This window comes from Amblyomma maculatum, chromosome 6, assembly GCF_055883805.1.
Source record: "Amblyomma maculatum isolate TAMU_Amacu chromosome 6, ASM5588380v1, whole genome shotgun sequence".
NCBI lineage: Eukaryota > Metazoa > Arthropoda > Arachnida > Ixodida > Ixodidae > Amblyomma > Amblyomma maculatum.
Genome location: NC_139349.1, coordinates 159,329,625 through 159,339,956, shown reverse-complemented (window position 1 = coordinate 159,339,956; position 10,332 = coordinate 159,329,625). Strand labels below are relative to the sequence as shown.

The window sequence follows — 10,332 nt, the reverse complement described above, 5'->3', positions numbered from 1 at the left end:
TCTCAAGAGCGGCAAGGCAAAGTTTATAGCTCGCACAATTGACGCAAATGCACACATGACGCTGGGGATAACCTTTTACTCAGCGTGGTCGCAATGTGCAGAATTTTGACAGGCCAAAGCCAGAATCATGATCGTCATCTTACATAGGCGGAATGCTTCTATAATAGACCTTGTCATGAAACGCTTTGTTACAAATGCATTTTCTTCAGCGATCGTAACCGACAGGGCATCCTTTCTGTTGGGACTTTACCTGGATCATCGTAACTCGCCCTTCAGTGTTCGAACAGGAGCAGTAGCGTTGTGTTCTATTGACAGAGGAGGCGCGCTTTTGGGCTCCCGAGAACAGCCGAGAGGAGTCCTCGGTGCTCCGTCACCAGAGGCGGAGTACAGAAAGGAAGAAGAATGTCACGTCCCCTTTTTGACGGCACTTCTCGTTATTCGCCTGGAGCCCATCGAGAAAAATGGTGGAAGATGCCAGCGGTGGCGTTCGGCCGGCGGATGCAATTGAAACGGCGGCTGCTAAGCGCCTACGTCTGGATGAAGAATTGCTACTGCTGTTGGACGATGACAGCAGGTTTAGTACAAGCTCATGCACAACCTCCTCTTCCGACAGCAGCAGCGACGACGGGGACGACGACTTGGCGTACGAGATGATGTTCGAGCACCTTTTTACCTCGCTGGAGAAGCGCCCGAAGGTCGAGGCGTACGTGGGAAAGACAGTTGCCGAGTATTCTGACGAAGGGGTGAGTTATACTGCATTCTACTTTGAACGTGTAAACCAATAACTAATCTGCGTTTTTTTATTCTTTTTTTTTTACCTCGCAAGTTTCGCAGAAATTTCCGACTCTCACAGTCAGCTGTAAACGCGCTTGCAGCCGAGTTCGCTCATTCGCCGCACTATCCCTCACGGCTTGATCACGGGAGCTTGCCCCTCAAGTCACCAACTCAATAGCATCTCCTGACCTTTTTGTGGTAAAGTATTGCAGTTGTTTAGTACTGAAGTGAGAATTGTTATTTCGGATGAGTGCTTGGAGGAATCCCGTGAGCTAAACAGTCTCGTCACGGCTAATAACCGGATGCGAAGCCTTAAACTGAATGCATGTACTAATAGGCCTTGCGAAGGTTCAGCAGCTGATTTGTTGCTGCATGCTTATGCTGCTTAGACATTCTTTACACGTCACTGCTCTTCTGCAAGCGGAGTACTCAAGTTATCGCATTCTTCCCACCTGTGAAATTATATGCATCGAATCGCACGTTTAATTATATTTTGGCAATTTTTATCTTTCTTTGCCTGTGCATTCTCAAGACAACATAGCGCATTGCTGTACCAAATATTTCTGGTAACAAATGTAGAACTTGTTGAGATATGATTTTCCCGTACTTCGCTGCAATGCTTGATTCCAGTGCAATCATTTTGCGTTATTAAAAAAATGACGATTTTTTTCGCAGGTATGGTGTCAACAAATCCTGCATAGAGGATGTTGCAGGGCCCCTCGAGGTTGCGGAAAGCACGCAGCTCAGGATGATGTACCGCGTCATGGCATTTTTTCACGACATCGCCCCCCGGATCGGGGCCTTCCCTGACAACTTGGAGAAACTTGCCAAAGAATTTAAGCAGGTGACGAAAACAGGCCTACCTTTAATTTGTATTGTACTTGCCATCTATTTCCTTCAAAGCTGTCTGTACGTTTTTCTGCACAAAAAAGGTTTAACTTCAGTTAAGCGTGGTATATGTGAGGGCAACATTGAATTTGGTTTAATTGCGCTGAAGTTCAGACAAGCAGTGCCTTCTCAGCGCTTTTTCCTTTAAGCTGCATGAAGACATCCACGACTCTTCGTAAAGCCAACAGCTAAGGAAAACCAAGGGAAAAGAGCTTTGTTTGTAGGTTTATTGCAAAAAAAAAAGATGAGAGAGGAAAATGGATGAAAGAATAGCTTGCTACCGATGATAGTCAAGCCCACAACCTCCGTATTATGCGTGTGTTGCGTCATCAATTGTGTTATAACTCCTTACACTTTCACATAGTGAAATGTTTCAGAAAATGTGAAGGTACAGTTGTCTGCCTCCATGTTTGCATCTCACCATTAGAAGTGTCTGTGCAATTTCATGCCGTCCTGCTCACGTAACACCCCACGTAATAGTAGGGTCGGCAGAAGCTGCCAACGTGGGTCTCCTGTTTCACATGGGACGGTTATGTCAGAATCAGCCTGCTAAGACCCTGGCATTCACGTTCCCTCTATGGACCACTAAGGCACGTTCATACGGCTGTTGCTCTTGTTGTACCTGTAGGAAGAAGGAAAAGAAAATGCACGGGCCTGCTGCTGCCTCTGTAGCTGAGCCACCTCCGCAGCCTCGTGCGTACAGAAGAGAAAATAGAGAAGAAAGAAAAAGAAGAGGGAGAGAAAGACGCTCGCCGCTGCAATAGCCGTCGTCCACCACCGAAGCAGTGGCGAGTGCAATGACGGCCTACAACTGATAAAATTTGGGGGCAGGCTAGGCCCCGCCACAAGCGGCGGTGACCTACCTTTCCCAGCCCCATCAGGGCCAGGATCAGCCACCCTTCACCCCTTCATACGGCTTTGTTTAAGCGGGGCTTTTTATGTGGGTGGAGGAAGAAGAAAAAGAGAACGAGAACGCTCGGTCACCAGCATTTAATGATTTCGCTCTAAAGTTGGTTCAGCAGCGTTGAACCCTGGTAATTTTCTTTCCTCCAATGAAGGAGGAAAAGCCAGCCGCCAGGCGGATGGCTTGCTGCTGGTTGGCAGGGGACGTGCCCCGCAGTAGCAGTTCCCAGGCTTCTCTACTGTTTATATTTTGATTGGCGCCAGGGGAATCAAGGTAATTCCAGATTATATGCAAAAGAGGATATTGTTGGGCCAGATGGGTCATGACTTAGAACAAAACAGCACGAAACGACGGGACGACAGGAAAGAAGCACAAAACCGAGCGCTGACTCACAACTGAGTGCATTTTGTGTAAGAATGCAAATGCGGAAGGCAAGAAGAAGAAAACCCAAAATATCACAGAATTACTGCTGATATCCTTTGTCAATATCTAAAAAGGCGATTTCTTACTTCGATAAGTGAAGCGATGGTTCGCTATGACAACCCCCCCCCCCCCCCCCCGGTCATGAATTAGGAAGTATTCGCAAAGCTCCCGTTTTAGCTGGCTATATTGTGTTTGGATTGCGTGTTGTGCACAAAGAGAATTTATTGTGTACATACATAATACATACAGACAAAAACGCACATTACTCACAGACGAAAGCACTATACAAAACACTATATGGTATTTATACATAACAAACTCAAGAATATGATTTCCCAGAGAGGGGAAAGCAATAGATAGGCGGGGGGGGGGGGGTTGTCATAATGCACGACAGGAATCTCGAGTCTACTCCCCCGTACAATATAGAAGCGCATGTGCCAGCGCCGAAGTTCTGCATTGCGTGGAATACACTGTGAAAGGAAACGAAGTTTCGCAACAGTGCGCCCAGAATCTGTGCTGTAAACACGACTGGAGACGCAAATAAAGTGCGCACGGCGCGCGGAAAAGGATCACCTAGCGGTGCCCTAAGACGTTTTTTATGAGTTACTGACTTTCGCATTTATGTTCATGCATATCTATTATTTTTTTGTGACAAAATTATGCAGTCAATTGGAGTACTCTGTGGGACATCTAATAATACGATTGGGAAGGTAGATTGACTCGGGAGTGTGGGGAGCATTTAAGCTTCCTAAAAACTGGAGCCTTGTTTCGATAGAGGCGAAGCTAAGTGGCGTTCTCGTATGCTGCGCGATGTCAGTGCACGGTGAAGATCCCCAGGTGGTCGAAATCACTCCGGCGCTCTGCCCTTCGGCACCCAGTGCTTGTGAGGACTGGCGTTTCAAGGGTTGGTCGAATCAATATCCCTGTGAATGTTCTTTTGAGCCAATAAATGTCTTAAACAACCACCACCCCGATCTCTTTCCGTTTTCATTCCCACCTTCCTCCCTTCCCTTACGGCGCCGTCAGATGTCCAACACTAGTGGGATGGATACTGCGCCTTTCTTTTTATGTGAACCAGTTATTACTATTCATAACATTAAGCAACGTCACGGGCACTGGATTGCAAAATATTTATTTCGTCGCTCAAGCAAGTCTAAGGAGAGACGTGCTAGATGGCTGCTAGTTCATGGCCTGCGGCAACCTCATTAGCCCGCTTGATGGCCCGTAGTAGAATCTTCGGGTTCGAGCTGACCAGCACGGCTTCCCACAGCTCGGGAGAAGGGAGCTGTATTAGTTCTACCTCAAGTGGATCATTTGCGCAGTTCCAGAGAATGTGATCTTATGTCGTTCTTTCGCCGCACTTACTGCAGTTTGGGTTGTACTGGCCTGCGTACATCAGGGCCAGCACCGCCGAATTTAGGAGGGAGCATGTTTGTAGTCGGCGCAAAGTAACTTCCTGCACCTTTGTTAAAGATTTGTGGCGGGGGGGGGGGGGGGGGGGAGGATATGTGCGCCTTTCTAGCCTGAAGTGATGGGTAATGTCATGAAAAGAAATTAACCCGTCCCTCGTGAAAAATTCGGGTTGGAGGACGCGCTCACTGCCCGGTCGACGAAACCTCGGGCTTGCGCGTGAGCTGCCTCGCTGCCCGGATTAGACGAGTGGGCAGGGACCCAGATTAGTTCAATTTCCCTATTCGGAGCAGGGGTGTTTTGGAGGATGCGGAAGGAGGTAGATGTGATGCAGCCTCTCGCGAAATTGCGAATGGCTATTTTAGAATCCCTGAATACAATATCGGCGGACGTGTTTGCAATAGCTAAGGATATGGCCGGTTGCTGCGCCGTCTCGGAGGAGGTGGTTGCGATTGATGCGGCCGTTCCCATTCACAGCTACCAGTGCGAACGCTTGTCTCTGGGTATGTCGATATTCCGCCGCGTCCACGTATGATGCATGACGTGTCGGCCGTACTTGGCATGTAGGGCGCGAGCCCTCGCCATGCGTCGGCCTTCGTGGTGCGCGGGGTGCATATTCTTGGGAAATGGTTTAATGAATAGAGCTGTCCTAATGTGTGTAGGTAACTGTTTTCGCGTCCTTCTCTGAAAGTACTTTGCACATGTGTAGTCTGTACAGGATGGACTTTCCCGCGTTCGTGCGTGTGAGTCGTTCGAGCTCGGAGACAAGGTGTGCCTCGCACATCTCCGATAGCATGTTGTGAACCCGAAGGGCCAGCAACCTTTCCGTAGACGTGCTGTGCGGGAGCCCAAGGGCAGCCTTTTAGGCTTGTCGGATTAGGCTCTTGTCTCTCATTCTCTCCTCGAAAATTAGTTGCAGGTGCGCGATGGAGTAGACAGACCTGCGCAGTACGAAAGCCTGTACTAATCGACAGAGATCTTTTTCTAGAACTGTCTATGGTTTGTTGTATAGCCGTAATGTTGCTTTGCACAAATTTCGCTGTGAATGGGACTGTCACCGTCGTCCGTGGGTTCGAGGGAAGAGTTAACGCTTTAAAGCCCGGTAATTTCACCGAACCGCTAGCTTCTTCAAGTGCTGTTACGTCCGGTTGTGTAGGTGAGCTTTCTATGTGAATCAACATGTTACTCCGTTTGTTGCAGAATCCCCTACAGTTCCAAAGTCATACCTCAGCTTGCTGGCGAGGGGCCATGTTAAGACATGGGAGGAATAATTACGGGCAGGGTCGCGGATTCCGGCATTACATTACGGCTTGCCTCCAGGGTCGCGAGACGCTGTACTACTTGCTAAAAAAAAACAGCAATGTTTGTAACCAGCTCAGTTACTTCGCGCATGAGAACGTCATCTCCTCAAGACCGCTAAAGTTATCCTCGAGTGCGCTCATTTCTGCTTTCGGCTTGTCTGCTGACATAGATTTGGTTGTCGGTGGCGGGTTGTCATCTTTAGGCGCTTCTGCAGCGCGTTTAGATCCGGAACCCTCATCGGAAGGAGCCGGTCTTATCAGGTTAATGCTGCTGTCCGTCTCCATTGCATTTCTGGTGGAGGGTATGGCGCTTAGCGTGGTGAATGAACGCGCGCGGTGTATTGGTGCAGTTGTTTTTACGGGTGGTTGCAGAGATTTAAATACACTTGTTCATTTCTGCTATTTCCCGTTGCATTTGCGCCTCTAGACTGTATTTTAACTAAGAGCTCCTTCTCCCGAGGGGCGCAATTATGTGAAGCCGTATCCGGCCAGCTCACTTGCTTCGAGCAGCTTCTGCTCCTGCTCCTGCTCGAACGCCGCCGTCGGTTCGTGCTTCCCTGCCTCGAACTGGCGGCCTGGCTAGATGACACTGGTGAGAAGGAGGATGACCTGAGGCGGGTCTTGCTTCCCCGGTGGTGGCTCGACGAACGGCTACTCGCTTTGTCTCTTGAGCGCGGCTTGTGTCCGGATTGCTGATCGATTTCATCGTTCAGATTTTTGTATTGTTGCTTGTGTTTGAGGCGGCGTTCTACAAAGGAATGTTTGTAGTTCTTGTTCCCGATGTTGTGGGCGCCTTTGCGCATAATGCCCTTGGACGTGCAGGTGCGAGCTTTCCCCTCGGCTGGCGAAAGGTGTTCTTCACCGCAACTGCGGCACATTTGGGTCCTGGGCTTGTAGCAGACGCCCGCCCGATGGCCGACTCTTGGTGTACACGGAAAAGACTTTCCCAATAGTAGATGGTGTCTGGAGCTTTATTTCCGGCCAACGTACGTCACCAGTATGGACAATTACTGACCAAGGCGACGAGCATCCACCACCGGAATCCCTTTGTCGCGCTTCAGGAGTCCTTGTCGGACCTCATTGGGTGTTCTGACTTCATATGCATAATAAATGATGCCTCTCGTAGAGTCGTCCGGCGCTTACACGTACGATGTCACTTCATACTCTGTCTCGCCCAACTTGAGCCGTCGCAGGTTACTGTAAACCGAAGCCCTGAGCTTATGCGGTGTGCTTATGGTTAACGTGCTGTTAACTGTGTTAACACGGAGGCTCTCCTGTTCCAGCACCTCTTGAAGCGGTAGGCTAATCGCTGTGCAGGTAGCTCTGAGAAGGTTGCGTGGCGCGACGGTGCGCAAGTCCATGCCTCTAGGCCTAACGACATTTTTATAGTCGTCTGCTGGTAGCTGTGGGAGCTGCGCCTTTCTACGTCGGGCAGGTGGATTCCTCCTATTGTCGAGAGGAGAGGGTTTAGACTTGCCTTGGTTATGAGGAACGCGCGCGTCCGTCAGGTCTTGACTCTCTTGTCCGTCTTCGTTCGGGCCGCGGCGCCGGTAGCGCTCTTGTAGGTTTAGTACAGTCTGCCATCCTCCTTCGGCAAGCTGCTCCGGAGTAACATCTTCACCCTCTGCGGTGTAAGCCATGATGCAAGTATCCTCGTGACTCGTGAAAGCCAGCGCGGGTGCCGGCGGCTCGACACCGGCGTTTGGCCTAACGTTAGGCCGAACGCGGTTCACCAAGTGCTGACACCTAAAGTTCCGAAAACTGGATGGTCGGTGGTCGTACCAGGTGAAATCCGGTATCGGTTGGCATGAAACACCCTTCCGAATCTTCAGCACTATTCGCAGGGCCAAAATCACAGAAATTTGACAAAAAGTGGTCGCGAGGCCAGAGACCATGCGGCGCACGTCCGCACAGCTCGGCGTCTCGAGTGAAAGTCAATTCATGAGCAAAAGCTTCAGTGTGCTAGGTGAGCTGCCTCGTCGATCAGCTCATTTTGAAACACGTCACTGTCCTGGCATACGTTGAGGTGATGAAGGACGGCTTCGGCCGCTCAGATGCCGACATGACAGAGGAAACCAAGGTGAACAGTTGCGGGAAACAGTTGAATGTGTGACAGCACTGCCCAACATGAACAGAGGTCACCATCCAGTACAGACGCAAGTTGGCGTTCTAGCTGTGCTTTTATTTATATACATTGTGGCGCACAGCCCTTGAGGATCTGACGAAAGCTAGCAGATTAGAGCCACGAGCGCTACTGATTGATGAACTGAATAAGCGCAATTTTTAAGTCGTTGCCCTTTGCAGCGAGCATAGAGAAGTGAGCATCGCAGCGAGAGTTGCAGCAGGTCGCTCTCGAAATAAGTTGCCTTTTGGGTTAGGCCAACGCGTTGAGAAGTCAGTATTTAGGCAATATCGAATTTTGCTACAGGTGCGGGGCCTTGCGTGCATCATGCATACAACACGCATATTGCCTCTACGTTTTCCGTTCTCACCTAACAGGCTATTCATGTTCATCTTTCTTTTCTAAAATTATTTGGTGCTTAAAAACTCAATTTTCCTACAACCTTCTATGGCTGCCTCTTTTGACCGGCTTGAAATGAGGGCATTATGAGTGCTGCACTACATTCGCTTTATGTGCAGCGGCGTTTCCGTAAACACACTTTCTAGCTCAGAATTCTAAACCACATTCTAAAACCACGCAACGTCATAGCACCACACGTTTTTGCAGCAAGCTGACTTTTAATGTTTTTAAATGTCAGTGCATTGTGCGGTGCGGTAAAAAGGAAGCGTAATGCTATCGAAGGAAACGTGCGTAAAAGTATGTTGCTCTTGTACTTATTTACACGGACTAATTTGCTATTGCAGATAGTTTCTTATTGTGCGTTTGATGACCGAAATTCTCACGTTGAGATCATGAAGCATAGAAACCTAGTATGTGTAGCTTGAGGTCTTTCGTTTGCAGGTTGCAAAAAATTAAGAATTTAAAGATTCGTAAGGTCGAGAGAGAAATTATGGAGGCTGATAACGCAAACTAAGAAAAATCCTGTATATGCTGCCTAGTGATGCGATGTCTGTTCATGAACGTACCCCAACTCGCCCATTTTTCCGCGCTGCTTGATGCGCTGTCTACGTCTTCTAAGGACTTGCTCATTTGCTTGTCCTCGATAACGTCGACTTAGTGCAGCCTGCAGCTTCACGTTGCCAAACAAACATCCATAGAAATATACTGTCTGCCACTCGAGCGTACCGAAAGCTTTAGCCGCACGGTTTTGGGTCGAGGGCGACTGCTACCTACAAAAACGTAATATTGCTGTGATATCTAGGTGAAATCCAGTTTCTGCGGCACCTACCTATAAATAAATCGAAACATCGTAATCACACCACGTCTTCGTAACATTAAATTACACATTACAAGATAAGTTGATGATTGCCGTGAAGGAATATGTTTCCGCGAGTACAAAGATTCGAAGAAACGTCCTGAGTCATGGCCAATTTTTACCGAATTTCGTTTCATTATTAATGAAATACACTAGAGCCCATCATGAGCTTACATAGAAAACGCTAAATGACATAATGCGAACCCTCCAGCGTTGTGACATCAAAACACCACGCATTATGACTCTTTAGAACCCAGGTAGCACAGAATGTGGGGTCCCAGTAGGTCCGATGTAGGCAAGTGGGGCTGGGGCAACCATCATAAAACCTGCATCGGTCCCCGATGGGGCAAAAGTGGGCAAGCCCCATTTAGGCGTGCCCCTGCTCCTGCTGCATGGGTCCCATAGCGGCGTTTCTTGGGCTAATGCAGAGCACATTCCTGCATCCAGACCACACGGGTCCCTTGCCGGATATTTGAGGAATTCCAACCTAAATGCGGGCTACTTATGGGAAAGCCGTCATAGATCCGAAATGAGGCCGCCCCATTAAATCTTCGTGGTACCAACATCGGCCGTAGTGGGGCAAGAAAACGGACATACCCACATGCTGCCCCAATCGGCCCCTTGTAGGTTACTTGAGGGCAGGTGAAATATGAATAAGGGCTCAATTTGGGCAAGCCCTCGTGAAGCGCAAATGAGGCAGCCTTAGCTAAACCGCTTTAGGTCCCACATAGGCTGTAATGGGGCTGGAAGGCGGACGTGCCCGCATGGTACCAAAATCGGTGCTTTGTGGGGACTTTGAAGGCCTGTGGAACAGCAGGTGGGCTCTAGGTTCAAAAACAACGTCTAGCCCAATTGGGGCTGCCCACATAAAACTGCTTTATATCCCATATGTGCCGTAATGCGGCTGGAAGGCGGGAGGGCCCGCATGATACCAAAATTGGTCCCTTGTGGGGAATTTGAAGGCACGTGCAACAGCAAGTGGGCTTTAGGTTCAAAACCAACACCCAGCCCAATTGGGGCTGCCCACACAAAACCGCTGTAGGTCCCACATCGGCTGTAATGGGGCTAGAAGGCGTGCGAACGAATGACTGCACTAGGCGTCTGACCTGGCCGCCCGTTGACATCGCAGACATTCATTTCAGTGCTTGTGAGTAGTTGATACTTGCCCGGATTGTCGTCGATCTCGCGTGTGTTGGCCCGTGCAAGTCATTCGTGTCGGCGTCGCTAGAGGAATCATTTGCTCTTCTCGCTCTCG

The 10,332-nt window shown here is 49.3% G+C and overlaps 1 pseudogene; it reads left to right on the top strand.

The window, feature by feature from the left end:
* Positions 1-461: 461 nt before the first annotated feature.
* On the top strand, positions 462-6,396 carry LOC146187305 (uncharacterized; annotated as a pseudogene).
* The last annotated feature ends 3,936 nt before the right edge of the window (positions 6,397-10,332 follow it).